The following is a 15,759-nucleotide window of genomic DNA, read 5'->3' as shown; positions in this document are numbered from 1 at the left end:
CAGCTATTTGCCCCATGACAATATGTTGCCTCTCCTCTAGGTGGTCTCTCATTGGCAAGTCCATTCTGTCTGCCTGAAATAAAAATTTTAAAAACATAAAAAAGGTCACTATTATAAATTAGTGGAAGTACTAAATAAAAGTCAGCATTTCCTAAAAGTGTAGTTCATGCAATGCTTCCTTTGGGTTTTTGAAATTTAGTTTCTCCTGTTTTATTTATTCTTTAAATAAAAGTACATCTTTTATTCACCCTGGCCAGGTAGCTCAGTTGGTTAGAGCATTATCCTGATATGCGAAGGTTTTGGGTTCGATCCCAGTCAGGACACGTACCAGAAACACCAATGAATGCATGAATAAGTGAAACAACAAATCAATGTTTCTTTGTCTCTCTCCCTTCCTCTCTCTCTTTAAAATCAATAAATAAATATTTTTAAAAGTACATCTTTTACCAATGCAAGTCAAAATGTTTCTAGGGAATGAACCAGGCACTGAAATTTAATTCTCTGTTGAATTTCAGTAACACTTGAAAAGTTCTATTTTCAAATCAAGGATATTTTTCCTGTTCTTTTGGAAAAATAACTTAGTAACAAAAGGAAGGTGGTTAAGCTGCACACATGCTCCTGGATTCATGTCTCTTCTTACCTGTGACTGAAGCATCTTGTAAGACAGCAGCTCACAAGCAGAGATAAGCATATGCACAGCCTGCACTGGAAATCCTGTGTTCATTTCTTCCTTTACAAGGAAACTTCCCAAAACAATCCTGGTGGTTTAATCTTATTTGAAGTTCACCTGATTATTTTATTATGGCCTTGAATGAAGTCCTGTTTATTTATCTGTATATTTGTTAAAGCTGGGACAGTGATCAAGGAAAGGCTTAGGATAGAAGAAGTAACAGGAGAGCCAAGGAGGGGCTGCTGTCCGCTCACTGGAGAGTCAGAAAAAAAAAGGAGGCCTTGAAGACAGGTTCAGGGGCTTGGGGTTAGCCCAGGACGAGGTGTCACTGCCCACTCCTCCCCTGGTTGCAAGTCTCTGGGGACCCTTGGAATTTAGGAGAGAGGTAAAGTTAACAGGCCTGGGAGGTAGGAAAGGGGCAGGAGGACATAAGGGAGTACTCCCAGGAGAGAGAGCGCCTGAAGCCTGTTCTTAAAGGCTGTATTTCCAAGCCTACCCCACCCCAATGACCCGCAAGGATCCCGAAGTGAAGGTCACCCTCATGCCAGGGGTGGGGCTCATGACAACTAACGATCAGTTGGAACAGATCTAAAGAGAACACAGATTTTCCTCTGGCATGGTCCACACAAAATATACTCTGGAACTTAAGCACACCTCTAAAAGCCTCAAGAGGCAGATTAAAAAGTGTGGGAGGTACACTACACTACAGGCTTTTTGTGTGTGTGTGTGTGTGTGTGTGTGTGTGTGTGTTTTATAGCACATGCCTAGTCTACTCTTTGGTCCTAGACATGATTTCAGCATACAGATTCTTGTTGTACCATGAAGCTTTGGGAGACTTTGTTCTGGAAGAGGGATCCCCCTGAGTGGGATGAGCCTGAGGCGGTCTCAGATGCCACTCACTCGTCAGGTGTCTCCAGACATTAAAAACACCTCCCAGGACCAAGCAGAACTCAGGTCAGCTCAAAATGATGGGGTAGCCTGGTTACCAAACCTCAGAGCCCTTTCCAGAGGTGCCAGTTTGTCCCTATCCGTCTGCAGCACACCAACAAGGAAGCTGGGGATTAAGAGACAACATTTCGCAGAATCAACCACCAGGGGCCACAGGTGATGGCCTCTGTCACTGGCTAGTGTGCCTGCTTACCTGTATTTCTCAAACTAACTTAAGGAAACAAAAACCTAATGTGAATAGTGGAAGGGCCTGGCCAGTGTGGCCCAGTGGTTGAGCATTGACCTATGAACCAGGAGGTCAGGGTTAGATTCCCAGTCAGGGTACATGCCCGGATTATGGGCTCGATCCCCAGTAGGGGGCGTGGATAAGTCAGGCAATCAATGATCCTCTCTCATCATTGATATTTCTATCTCTCTCTCCCTCTCCCTTCCTTCTCTAACATCAATAAAATGTATTTTTTTTAAAAATAAAGGAAGAAAGGTAACAACTCCCACACAGATGCCAGTGGCTTTGGTTCTGTGAATTTCCCAAAGCAGCATCTTGACTACACCCTGAGCTGACGTCAGCAATGGTGAAGACAGATTTGAAAGCACCTTCCCATATTCCAGGCATTTTGCCAAGGCTTTGTCGCCCAGAGGCATGCAGGTGCTGCTGGGCTGTCTGTCAGGGCCATCTCTGTTCTTGCTCCCCCACCCTGAGGTCTGGCTACTTGTTTAGTTTGGGGACTATTTACTTGTATACATGAAGTTCCAGCAAGATGCAACTCCAGTGCCCCTACTTTCCACAGCAGGTCTGCAATAATGTGAAGGGCTGAGATCCAGGTCACAGGCATGAGGGGGTCCCACCCATGCTATCATTCAGACCACATCTGAATGTCCCCATGAGTTAGAGCTGGGTCCCTGATGAACTATGGGAGTAGACAGCACCAAGTCAATGGCCTGCACAGCCGTCTGTCCTTTCAGCTTTTACAGAGCCGGGCTAGGGGGCCCTGAGTTTCTCCTACTTTTGCTGCACAGCTAATTCCTGCTGCAGATCTCTGGCTTCCTCCTTCAGTTGCTGAACAGATTCTAGGAGATTCTTCTTGTCAAGCTCGCTCTCTGGGGAGGCATTTCTTTCAATGGTTTGATTCAAGTGTTGCTCCAGTTCTTCCAGAGACAGGATCGTGGCCCATTTCACTCTTTCCAAGACACCATTTGCTTGTTCCAGCTCTTGGATATATTTCTGCAGCTGATCTTTAATTGCCTTTGTCTGGGCAAGGTCATTCTCTAAGGCGGAGTTCTGCCAGTAGCCTTCAGAATGCTGCGTCTCTGACTCCTCCTTGGTGGTTTCTAGCTCCATGTGAAGGTGGTTATTTTCTGATAGGAGGTCTCTGTTGCTGGTTTCAATTTGTTGCAGCTGCATCTCAAATTCAGCTTCATATCCTCAGCTTCCCTCCTGGAATTCTCAGAGCTCCTCTTGTGTTTTCTCTGCCCTTTACTTGTAGGTCATAGTAAGATCTTTCCAATAATCAGCTTCTTCCTCTTCAGAGCTGAAAGTCTTTCCATGGACCTCTATTTTGAAACAGGACAAGTCACTCTTGTTGTGGCATGGTGGCCAGGATTGGGCACCAAGAAAGCGGGGTGGTGGCAGCAGCAGCAGGGCGGGAGGTGGGGTGGCCCATGCAATACTCCTTTGAAGGAAGTTTTCCATAACCAAATAACATGGGCAGATACTGCTCCAAATGGGGCCCCTTTAGAAATTCTCAGTCCACTGAAATGTTCTAAGTAGTTCAAAATACTCCCTTTTTGTCTTTTTTAACCCAGTGTTGCCCAGACTTAGTCATAGTATACTTTTTATCCCAATCCTCTTACAGCTCCTGGCCCAGTTGCTCATACCTGTGTCAGAGACTATAGAGGAGGCTTCCGGGGAAAACTAAAGGGTCCTATTGTTCTGGGGAATTAGGATATTCTGTAAAACACTGGGCCAGCTGTGCTTAGTGAGATGGTCACAGTAGAAGAGAGGGATGTTCTCCTCAATTCTGAGCAGAACGAGAGCACTCTTGGTACAGTGAAGATTCTAAGAACCATGACTCCACATTGGCACAATATGAGATTGCAGCCTTCGGATCATCAGGAGAAGGGTAGTACATGACACAGCCAAGTGGAACCCAGCCTTGAGGGGTAGGTCTTCTAGTGGCTTCTCAGCCACACACCTCAGTGAGGGCAGTGAGAACAAGAGAGGAAGCTGTGTGCCTGACCCAGAGCAGGCATGCAATCAATGCTAAACATTTGCTTAAATGTACTCAAGTTCTTTCTGGAACTCCAAGAAGTACTGTCATGGCCTTGGAATGAAGGAGATGACAGACTCAACAAGGCTTAAATGAATAATACTTTAATAAAAGGGCTTTTTACAGAAACACAGGGAGGGTTAAGTGAACCAACAAAGAAGGGGAGGCACCTGCAGGAGGCTTTTTCTACTGTTCAGTCTAAAGGGAGAAGTGGAGAAAGCAGTGTCATTGAAGCCTTGTGTCAACCAGAGCCATGAAAGAGGCCCCATCTGTCAGGGAGTGTTGGGGGACAGAAGAGTCAGGCCAGCAGTAAGACATCCAGGATGGTCAATGAGCCTACAGAAGCAAATGGGGAATATAGATAGAAAAATGTGCGTAATTATTATTAAGAGGTCACAACTTATGTTTATAGACTGGGGAGACCTGAGAGACACAAGAATTACACCCCCAAAACCCTCAAAGTCTAAGAAGCTCAGAATCTTAGGATTTTAAAATATAGAAACTCGTGGTTAATCTGGAAAAGGATTTATTTGGGTGAAGTTGGGGCTCCCCTTCCCATTTCTGTGGCCCACTAAATTTGCCTCCCACTCATTTATGCAAAGCATGCTGAGTTAATTAATGTGTGTTGCCTTCTTTTAGCTTTCCTAGGATGGGACACTTGGAAATTGTGGTGGCAGGTCTATTTGCTTAAACCTTTCCTGTGGACAAGCCTGCCCACCACATCTGAGGAAGGGTTTATGACTTGAGAGGAGTGTTTCTACCCCAGCTCAAAAGAAAGAGGCTCATACCATGAGCCATCCCAGAAACACCCAAGGAACTGTTGTTCTTGGGGCTTGGGTCCCCATGTCCTTCTCAAAAATGTTCTTGGAAACCACAAGGATGCCTGGATGATGGCCCAGAATGTGTGGAATGTAGACCCAGGATTCTGCTGACCAAAAATGGATGAATACAATCAGATTTGTATGGGAGTTGGCTCTGCAAGGGAAAGAGAGACAAGATTGACCAGGGGAAGGTGAGGAAACTCCAATATTAGTCACAAGAGAAAGTTACTTATATTGATAGGACTTGAGAGAAAGAGGGAGGAGATACTGCTTCCAGAGCTCCATGGAAGTGGAACCTCAGTGAGCCTACAAGTGGGAGCTGGGACCACATAGAGAAAATTGTTTAGTGGTAGCCAGATCCATGGAGGAGAAGCAGGAAGAATGGGAGAAGAATACTCTGGCTTCTTCTGCCCTCTAATCTCCTGCCATTGTCTACTGTAAATTCAATCTGGTCTGAATCCAGTTGGTAAAGGACATTAGAAACTGTATTTCTCTGAAAAGTAGAACAAATTGAGAAAAAGGGATGGGATTGTGGAAGATCAAGCAAGCAAATGGTTGCTCACCATTCCATGTGGATGTTCACCCACAACACTTCTGAACTGCTCTCATCAATATTACCAATGACCTTCACATTGCCAAATACTATGGAAGAGTCTCATTATCTTCAACTATTAGCAGCATTTGAACTAGCTGATCACTTCCTTCTTAAAGTATTTTTTTCAGTTGGCTTCTGAGACACTTCTCTTGGCTCCTGGTTTTTCTCCGATATAATTTGCTACAATTTTTCAGTCCCCTTTGTTGGGACCTCTGAGTCTTCCCATTTTCTATGTTGGAAAGATTCTGGATTCTTTCTTTGATTATTTCCTATTTTCTATTTACTTTTACTACTTAGATGACTTCATCTGGCCCCATGAATTTAAATGCCACCTATCTAGACACTGAAAAAATTTTAAATCCAGTTCCATTCCTCCTCTAACACACTGTGTATTAGTATCCAGATGCCTGTTGGAGAGCTCCAGTTGGATGTGCTGAGCATGTCACATTTTTTCCTCACAAATTTTTTCCTCACAAATCTGTATTTTTTCTATTTTTCTGGGTTTAGTTCTATACTCATAAATGTGAATTGTACATATACTGTACTAAATATTATGAATATATTTTCTATAACCACTATGAAGTATTTCTTTCAACAACTACTAGCAGGGTGCCTGAGGTGCCTGACCTGAGATGGGCACTGAGTAAATAAAAGTTTTCAGACTGGGTACCTGACCTCAAGGGAGAGACAAACACATCATCTGTGCCTTTTGTGTTTATAATCAGGTCCTCTACCCAGCTTTAAGTTCCTTGACAATTAGTGTATTGTTATGGTTCTTGATTTAAAATACAGCCTAGTTTGAACAAGGGATCTTGGGGTCTCTTAGAGTATCCAGGGAAGATGGAATAGTCAAACCACAGAAAGGCGGAGACTTCAGAAGCAGTCTGTGAGCCTTTTCTCTAGAATCTACAGTATCAAGACTCAGTTCCAATCTCATTGGCATTAAGACTATCAAATAACAAAGTGTAAAAATGATAGAAGATATAATCTCTGTGAGCTCCAGGCTTCTCATTAGGAAAGTAGAGAAATTAATAATACAGTGCCATTTTCAAGGCTTAAAGAACATGATATGTATGAAACACAGGACATGATTCTTGGCCACAATAACAGCAGCTACCATTCATTGGGTGATTACTATTTTAGTTTTCTTTTCATTATTATTTACTTCAACTCCTCATCTTTCAGGTAGGTGGGTATTAGAGTCCAGTTTTTATTGTTGTAAAGAAACATTCTACTTTGCTCTAAAGATTTGTTTGTTTAGCCCTTAAGTTGTTTCTACTCCTCTGTCTGACCTTGGAGTAGAAACAACTTAATGTCACCCTGTAAGTTAGGCAAGCTCAGAAATGGAACCAGAATATTGGCCACCATATTGCCAGCCAAGCACTGTCTTCAGGGCATCTTTGTGCCTCTTCATAAGTTTGACCCTCTGGAACTTGGAAAATCCCAGAAACACCATGTTTGAAGGAATCTTCATGTTCATCAATGATTCACCTCATATTATACAGCTAAGAACTGGACCTGTCTGTGAACCAATGAACATCCCATTGGAGCCATTTGGGAGCAACATTTTAGAAAGCTCTACTTATATCATACTCAAATCTACCTCTCCTAACCTCACCCTTTTTTGTTTTACTTTCAGAAGGGATTCAGAATGTGAATCAATACATGGTTTGTTTTGGTTTATGACAGCTTTTGAGGTATTTGAAGAAAGCTCATTTTATTGAGTTTTTGTTTTTCAATGTAAATGTTTTCATTCATTCCAAGACAAAAAAAAATCTTGTCATCCAAGATCTGGGTCTCCCATATCCCCTAATCTCTATCAAGCATCAATCCTTTAAGTTTTACACGTCACTACTTTTCAAACGGTCTCCTCTGCTCCATCTTTACCACCACCACTCTACCTAAGATTCTGGTCACCTTTCAGCTACATTGTTACTGAATAATCTCTTTAGCCTGACCTGTGACCTCTATGCTCATACCATTTAATTTAGCATCTATAATTGCAGCTAGAGTGATTTTTCTAAAATGAAAATCTGACACCATCATTTGGTTTCCTATTACTTGTCAAATAAATTCTTAACTCCTTAACATAGCAGATGAAGACATCCATGATAGGACCTGTAAAGTGTCTCAAGATTGCTCTTCAGTGATATTGACCTTTTGAAGGCAGGCTGGGAGAGTCTTTTAACAGTTAATGTGGAAAATGAGAGTGGTTATAATGAGGATAGTGGAATTAGAATTTAAAAATGGGGGCTGAATTTGGTAGGCACCTCAAAGGTAAACTCAAAAGAACATGGTTACCTCTTATCTCTGCCATTCAAAGGTAACCGCCAGATTTGTTTTGATTGACAATAGAGACGCTGGTGTCATTCACTGAGACAGATTCAGAGGGAGCTGGGGGAGCATAAGATGGTAAGTTCTGTTTTCAATTAGATTGAAGGAACCTGCAGAGGCAAGGGACTGTGACTGTGATAGAGATGCTACTGGAAGCTGCACACCAGTAATGCAGGCAGGAATGGAATCAGCTCTTTTTGGTGGCCACAGAGAAGAGTTGGTTCTTACAGAGCTACAAATGGAGTAAATTCCGGAGATGAAAGAATAATGAAGTCTCAGCCTCTGTCTGACCTTGGAGTAGAAAAAGAGCTTCAAAACAGCCAGTGTATGTTACTGCAGAAGGTTGTTTTTATTGTTGTAAAGAAACATTCTACTTTGCTCTAAAGATTTGTTTGTTTAGCCCTTAATCATGAAGGATGCCTCTGGCTGTAGTAACTCTTCATAACTTATGCTTTATTTTTCCTTGCCCATGACTAGGAGGTCACCCATTAAGGGAGAGGGATGGGTCTTTATTTGGCAAAGGAATGAACTCTAAACTAGAGTGATACCTTACGTCTCTGAGAGCAGCAGACAACCATATAAGCCTCATTGGTAAGAAGTTTATTGCTTAAACAAAACTAGTGAGCAATTCACTTCATTTGAGATTATTTCTCACCTGAAACATGAGAATATTCTCTGTCCTGTTTTCCTGTTGTTGCTATGGTTTTCAAACAAGATCAGTTAAGTAAAAATAATTTATAAATGTTAAAGCTTTATACAACATATGCAGAAATATTAGTCATAATCATAATTCTTGCTTATTATGATTGTGATTATTATAATAGCAAAGTCATTTCCTTTTCTTCTAAACCCAAATTACTACATTCATAAAATGTCTGGGTTTTATCAAATAGTTTCCAAGGCCCTCCAAGCTCTATTAGCAAAGAATCATGGGAATTTTAAGTACAGAAAGTAAAGGGCTCACATGTGAGATACACCAGGGAGACTTCCTTTGGCTGAGACAATTGCAATGTAAATGAAAACTAAGAAGAAGTTAGCAAACCAAGTGCTGTCAACGTAAGAAGCTTAAACATCAAAGAATAAAACAGTAAAAAACCTACAGTCTAGAAAACCAATTAGCATGTGATTTTGGATCACCTAAATGGGATTCCATGTGCATCGTGGACCATGAACATACAGCCATCGATGGAAACTTGTGATGCATGAGCTAAAAAGACTTTAAGTCAGTCTCCTTCCTTAAGAAGCCATGTGACATATTTATCCCTCACATTCCTACATCACTGGTGAAAATTCAATGAGCAAACACAGATTGACCAAACAGCCTGATACTGAGTAGTTCAGCGATTGTCACCTGACTCGCATTGTTGCAGAGGGGTGATCTGAGAAGAGTCCCTGTTGGCCAAATTAGAAGGGGGCATGGCTGGGCGGTAGGTCACACACAGTGTTTGCCTCAGCAGAGCAAAGTCACTTTGGGGAAGCACAGCTGGGGACAGCTGCTCCTGTGGTTTCCTGGGGGTGAAGCCCTGCTTTGTGGATGAGCGCTTTTGGCACCAGAATGGACACAGCAAAGCCCAGCTGCATGCCTGCCAGGCCTAGAGCAGGCCTGGCCTTACCTACCCACTTGCAATCCTTTTCTGCTATAATATGATCAGGGAGAAAGTAAATTTACCTCCAGCCCCTCTGCCTAGGAGAAAACTCCATTTTCCCTGACTTTCCAAATAACTTGCGGGGAAACCCACTCGTATATGGGTGTCAGACTGACACATAGTAGGCATTGAGTTTATACTGGTATAACTTTGACTGTGCTAGTTTTACATATATTGCTTCACTTAATCTTCATAGTAAGCTTTTGGAGTCATTATTATTATTGAATTTTGTAGATGAAGAAATGAAGGCTCAGACAGGTTAAGTGAATTTCCTAAGAAAACATAGTGAGCAAGTGGTGGTCCTTGGGTTTGAACCCATGACTTTCTAACTCTGTGTCCTGTTTTCTTTCTAATATTGTAACTGTAATGTACAGGTCTAGGGGAGAAATGTAAATCAGGAGGTTATTTTCCAGAATATCTAGAATCCCAACCTCATGATAAACATATATTGACTCTCAAGCAGATGAAAAGGTTGCCCACTTGCACAGGCCACATAGCAGATAAGTCTCTCCAACTTTATTAGGAGCAATTTCCTATCTCTCATGACCACTGTATCTTTCATCCACCCCTTTGTTGGACAGGCCCAGTATCAGAGGCAGAGAATTCTGCTCTGAAGAACTTAATTAAAGACTTGCCTACCTTTAAAATGCCCACAGGGGAAAAAGAGAAGATGGCCATTTTGACAATTCCTTGCAAGGTCCCTATTGTGACAATTATGCATTCCTAAGTGCTACAGGAACACAAGACAGTAGAGATAGTGATGAGCTCTGTTGTGGGAGTCAGAGCTTCCCAGTGAAGAAGACAGCCAACTGGATCTTAAAGGATGAGCAGAAACATGAGTGAAATGACTTGTCCCTAAGTCTGGGCCTGTATGTGGTTTTGGCATCCGTCATTAAGACATAGTCCTGGCTAATGGTTCATACACTTGCTAGTAATTCGTGGCCCTCTAAAATATCAAATCAAGATCTTAATGAGAAAACTGAAGCCCAGAGAAGTAACCTGACTTATTCAGGGCCCCTGGATAAGAACCCCTCTTGTAATTTCCAGAACACTCTTCACCGCTCTGGGCTGCCTCTTGCTTCATCACCTCACTTGGAGCCACAGCCTGTTTGTCTCCTGCCTGCCCCAGATTCCTGGGGTCTCAAAGCACAGGAGACCTAGGAGGGTGCATTAGTCATTTGCATTACTATCCCATCAGCATAGTTTCCTGGCCATGAAGCCTCCTGGCTTTGGGGATGTGTAACATGTGCTCATTTTCCTGCAGGGTTCGGCTTCATTTAAGCTCAAACAAATGAGAAATGCCACAAAAAATGTACAGTCCTTGACCTTAGAGCTCTTCCACTTGGCTGATGGCCTTGGGTGAATTCCTCCCCCATGAATCAAAGTCAGGAGCTAAGTTGTATTATTTTAAGGACTTCAGGCTCAATGCCTTTTTCCTGTCTGGAATGTTCTTCCATTTCCCTAAAGTCCTACCAAGTCTTTGAGGTTCAGGCCAAGTGCCATCTCCTTTAGAAGATTCTCTGTTCCCCACCTCTCCACCACACCTAGCCCATAGCTACCATTCCCTTCTCTGAACTCCTAACATACTATCTCTAGTACCCATTCCACACCCAGCATGTTTTAAGTAAACACAAAAAAAGAAAAACACAAAGTGTATCTTGTAACCTCCCAAAGATTATATATACCCTGGTTTCGCCCTATCTCTTTGGGTATTGTGTTTCTTAGACAAATGGCATGTTGGGTTACTTCTGTTATAGAATAGAAAGAGTTTGTCCACCAGGTGCTGGCAGAGCCAAACACTAGACACTGGGAATTTAATGGAGAAATATTTTATCAAGAATGGCACCATCCAGGAAAACAGAAAGCTAATGCTCCAAAAGCCTGAAATCCCAATGGCACGTAGGTTACAGATTATATAGGGCAAAATCACCAGACACCCTTGGGTTAGGTGTTCTGGGTTGTGCTGGAAGCTGATTGGTCCAAAGTAAGGTAAGGATAATAAATCATTTCTTCGAGTCTTGAAGACAGCTCTGAGGTCCATTTCTGCATCTTCTGTTGGGTCTCATGGGAAAGTAGCCAGGGAATTGGTCCACCTTAGGGATCAGGAACTGAAATATAACTTAGGTCAAGATGCTATTTAGCCCACCAGAAGTCCTGACCATGTGACCATTGGTCACGCGTGGGCTACTGTCTTCTGCTGCCTCCAGGGTTGCTGATTATCCTGAGAAAAGGCTAGGTCTCTGAGGGGTAGAGAGAGAGAGAGAGAGGATTTCCAGAGCTAGGATTTAAAACTAAATTTATTCAAAGTCATAAGGACCCTCGGTTTCACTTTTGTCTCAGGAGGTCATTCTTGCTTCCTTTTACATTGTTCTCTCCATCCCTATACCATTGCTACTGCTCCTTAGTAAATGCTGAATGCTTAGCTATGTGCCTCCAAGTTAATATTTGACCTGAGCTTCCCATAATAAACTGGAAGTTGTCTAACCTGTCAAGCCATAAGTTGGACAGGCACAGCTGCACTCCATTATTATATGGAAGTGGTATATACAAGATGGCCTGAAAGCATAAGTCAGTTACATGAAGTGGCCCAAATGCTTGTGGTCCCCACTTCTACTACATTAACTATTCTCCCCAGGCCGTTGCTATAGCCACATGAGGATTACCCTACCACCAGCTGACACCTTCCTCTCCCCTCTGGACAACTACAAAAGCCTCTGAACTGGTCTCCCTGCCTCTAGTCTCTTTCACCTCCTATTCACTGCTAAATGCTGACCCCATGATCTTAAAAAAAAATCTCTCTGATCATGTTGTTCTTCTCCTTAGAAACCTGTTGCCTTCAGAACATCTGCTTACTCTTCATAGCCTTACTCAACCTACTATCTTCTCTAATTGCTTCTCAGAGTATGAAGCAAGACAGCACTTCTCAAACATTAACTCCAAAGGTGCCTAAAGGACAGATGAAAGCCATCAGGTGTCCCCAAGGGTCCTAGAGGCAGAGCCCAAAGCAGACCTGTGCAAGGGTCTTCTGAGAACTAATGGCTTACCCAAGAGTCATGCAAACTTGAACTTCTATTTCAGAGTATTTCTAGATATTCACTATTACTTAAAGCTTTACTTTATTTCCCTTGTAAATGTGATAGTCCATGAAAATGCAATATCTTTATCCTGAAGCTCTTTTTATACTGTGCTGACATGCCACCATTCCTCCCACACGTAAGTATTCTCAAATTTGAGAAGCATGGACCTTCTAGCACTTTTTTGTCCTTCTGCTACATGTCAGGCCTGGTCCTGTGACTAAGAAACTGAGTCTAGTGAAGGAAATTTCGCACAATGCTATAATAATATACACATCACCATAAATTGTAAGTAGCAAACATCCTGGGCATTTGAAGGGTTAATGTTCTCACTATCAATTGAAGGCTAAATTCCTTAACCTGAAATTAAAGATCATTAATTTCTTTAATAATTACTGTATTGTCTTAATAATAATAATATTGAGACAATACAGTAGCTACAACTTATGCAGTGCTTACTCTGACCAAATACTTCTTTAAGCTCTTCATGTATATTGATATGTTTAAGACCCAGAACCACCCCATGAAATACGTACTGTTCATATTTTCATTTCAATTAGATGAAAAAACTCAGCTGCAAGCAGTCAGTCTGGCTTCAATGACCATGACCTTAACCACTCTGCTATGACACATATCAACTATCTTTAGCAGTATGTAATAGTAATAGTACCACTAATAGTAATAATAATAGTAATAGTAGCAGTAGCAGCTACAATCACAACAAATACACACATGCACTATACATACATAGACCCTTAGAAATAAAACGAGATAAAGCACATACAATTGCTTTGAAATCCTCCTGGCATAGACCAGTCCATTATGAGACCTTCCTAAACAAGCCCTCTCTGAGCTCCACCTCCCTTTCCTACCCACAGAGGTTCAGACAGAGGTCTCCCAAGATCCCTGTGGTTAAAAGTTTCAGTGAGAACATGTTGAAATTGGATGGCTATGCATACTAATTAAGACAGATCTGTGACTCAGACAGCCATAGGCAATGAGAAGGTAGAGGTTCAAAGATCTGAACTCCCCTGATTGACACTCAAGGACCCACTTTGGTCTGGCTACTACTAACCAACAGGCAGTCTTCAAACTTGAGAAGCCCTTTCCCAGAATGGAATTTGTGTTTTAGTTCCAGGAAAAGACTGTTATTGAAAGAATGTAAAGGAGCCAAAGTGTGTGGGGCAGTGGCTGTGTGTAGACTTTCACATATAACCGACTCATATATTCCCCACAATGTCCAGTTATGGAGGTAAGACCAACACCATTTCATAGGTGAGGACACTGGTGCTCAGAGAGATTAAGTACCTGACACAAGGTAATGCAGAAATAAACCTGCAGCACTACTATTGGGAGCCATATACATCTGACCACAAAGCTTATTTTTAAAGAACATCTATGCCATAAAAGAGTTAAGCTTCTAACCAAAGATATAACGTTCTTGTAAAGCTTTTAAAAGGAGATGGCTCAAAAAACACTAGGAACTTTACATTTTAAGACTCTGGTCCTTCATATAAGACTGCTCTTATAGGACATGGCTTCCTAAAATCTAAAACACTCAGAAGCTTTATTATTGCATGTCCTTAAGTGAGATGGCACTGGCCTCACCCAGGTGTGATGGCAGCATTCAGACATGGGCTTTCTAGGATCCAGTCATTTCCAGAGCTGACAGGAAAGGGCAGGTGACAGAGGGTGGATGTAGTAGTGACAATAGGAGAAAGACAGAATAGGAGGGAAGCACCTCTGATGGCCCACTGTTGGAAAAAGGAGCCCAGATAGACCAGTAGATGGCTTTAGCTAAGTCTTTCAATGAGTTGTAGGGAAATCAGTTAAATAATTGGGGATGGGGAGGTCTTAAGATTCCTATTCTAAGATTGGAGGAAGAAGCAAGCAATGACTTCCAGGCTTAGATTTCACCAGAGTCCCCCAAAAGTTACCAAAACATGGTTTCAAGTGCATACCCAAGGCTCATTATAGGAACATGAGCAAATTCCAAATATCCAAAAGCAGGGATCATTGAGGAAGAAGAAGGAGCAGAACAGGTGACTTGTTGCAGAATCCTATGATATACCAAACAAGGACTTTTATGGTCCTGTGTCTGGGGGCATCATACATAGGATTTCACTAAATGCTGACTTAAAGAAAGGACACTAGAGACATGTGGCAAAAACATAAATGCTGAATGTACATGGCACTTGGTGGAAATAGAAAATAGTCTATTGAGCCTGGGATTGAGGGAAATAATACTTACAACACGGTAACTGTGGCAGATTACAGAGGACCTTGAGTGTCAAACTAAAGAGCCTGAATATAGTCAATAAGTCACTGATGCTAACTGGTGGATAATAGAGAAGACACCATGGTTAAAGCTTAGTAGGGAAAAAATGGGTTTTGCATTGACCACTGCTCTAGGATGGCACACACAGGGAAGAAATGAATTAACCTGTTGAGCTAGAAGGGATCTTGGAGACTCTTATATTTCTGTTTATAGTTGGGGAGACAAGCTGGAGAGTGGGACCTCACAGTGATCTATGGGGAACTGGAAGCCAGTGATCTTTTCAGCCAAGTGTACTTTGAGATTGCAAGCTTAATAGAAAAACTATAGTTCTCCAAGTTGTAACATTGCTGGTTATAAAAAAAAACATGGGGAAAAATCAGAAAATTGTGTCCAGGGAGTAGGGCTGAAAAATAAAACTTAAAGCCAATTTTTTTTAACCTAAATTCACAGAGTTCAAGGAGTTGACCATGGGTGACCCTTGGCTCTTTTCCCCAACTTCTACAGGTTGGCCTAATATGTATTTGATCCCTTGGTCTTGCAAGACTTTTAATTCATAAATTGCATCAAACATTGCAAAACCAGGCAAATGCTTACAAGAGATTTTCTGTTTTACTGACTTAGCCTAGACATAGAATTTGATTCCAGGCAAGAGCTGGACACTAAATCCCAGGAAAGGCGAGATCAATAAGATAAAACCCAAACAAGTTACCAGCCTCTGGCTAACACATTCCCTTTCCCTTAACAGGGGCCCAAACAGAGCAGTAAAACACAATCTCTAATCCCTAGGTCTCCCAAGGTAGCAAAGACCCATTGCTTATTTCTGTCTGTTTTTTTACACTCTGGTGCTATCAGTGAAAGAGAGAGATTCAACAGTGTAAGTGGAGCCCAGAGGAGGAAGCCATTGCTATTCAGGGGACCAGAAGGCTCACCAGGAAACATTTGATTATTTTTGTAAGAGTGAAAGGCACTTCTCCAGACAGACAAAAGACAGGAGGAAAGTTATTCCAACAGGAAGTAATCTGTGCACAGATATAAAAGAAACTATTGGGTGGAAGCAAACAGCTCCGTGTGGCAAGGAATGAGGAGCTTGAGGGTGTGGAGAAAGAAAAGCATTTCAGGCTTGTGT

At 42.1% G+C, this 15,759-nt stretch overlaps 1 pseudogene; it reads right to left on the bottom strand.

Moving 5' to 3' along the window:
- Positions 1-2,618: 2,618 nt before the first annotated feature.
- LOC118675515 lies at positions 2,619-3,308 on the bottom strand (annotated as a pseudogene).
- Positions 3,309-15,759: the final 12,451 nt, after the last annotated feature.

The sequence above is a fragment of the Myotis myotis genome, unplaced genomic scaffold, assembly GCF_014108235.1.
Source record: "Myotis myotis isolate mMyoMyo1 unplaced genomic scaffold, mMyoMyo1.p scaffold_m19_p_2, whole genome shotgun sequence".
Taxonomy (NCBI): domain Eukaryota; kingdom Metazoa; phylum Chordata; class Mammalia; order Chiroptera; family Vespertilionidae; genus Myotis; species Myotis myotis.
The sequence above is the reverse complement of the archived record's forward strand: the minus strand, read 5'-3'. Positions and strand labels throughout refer to the sequence as shown.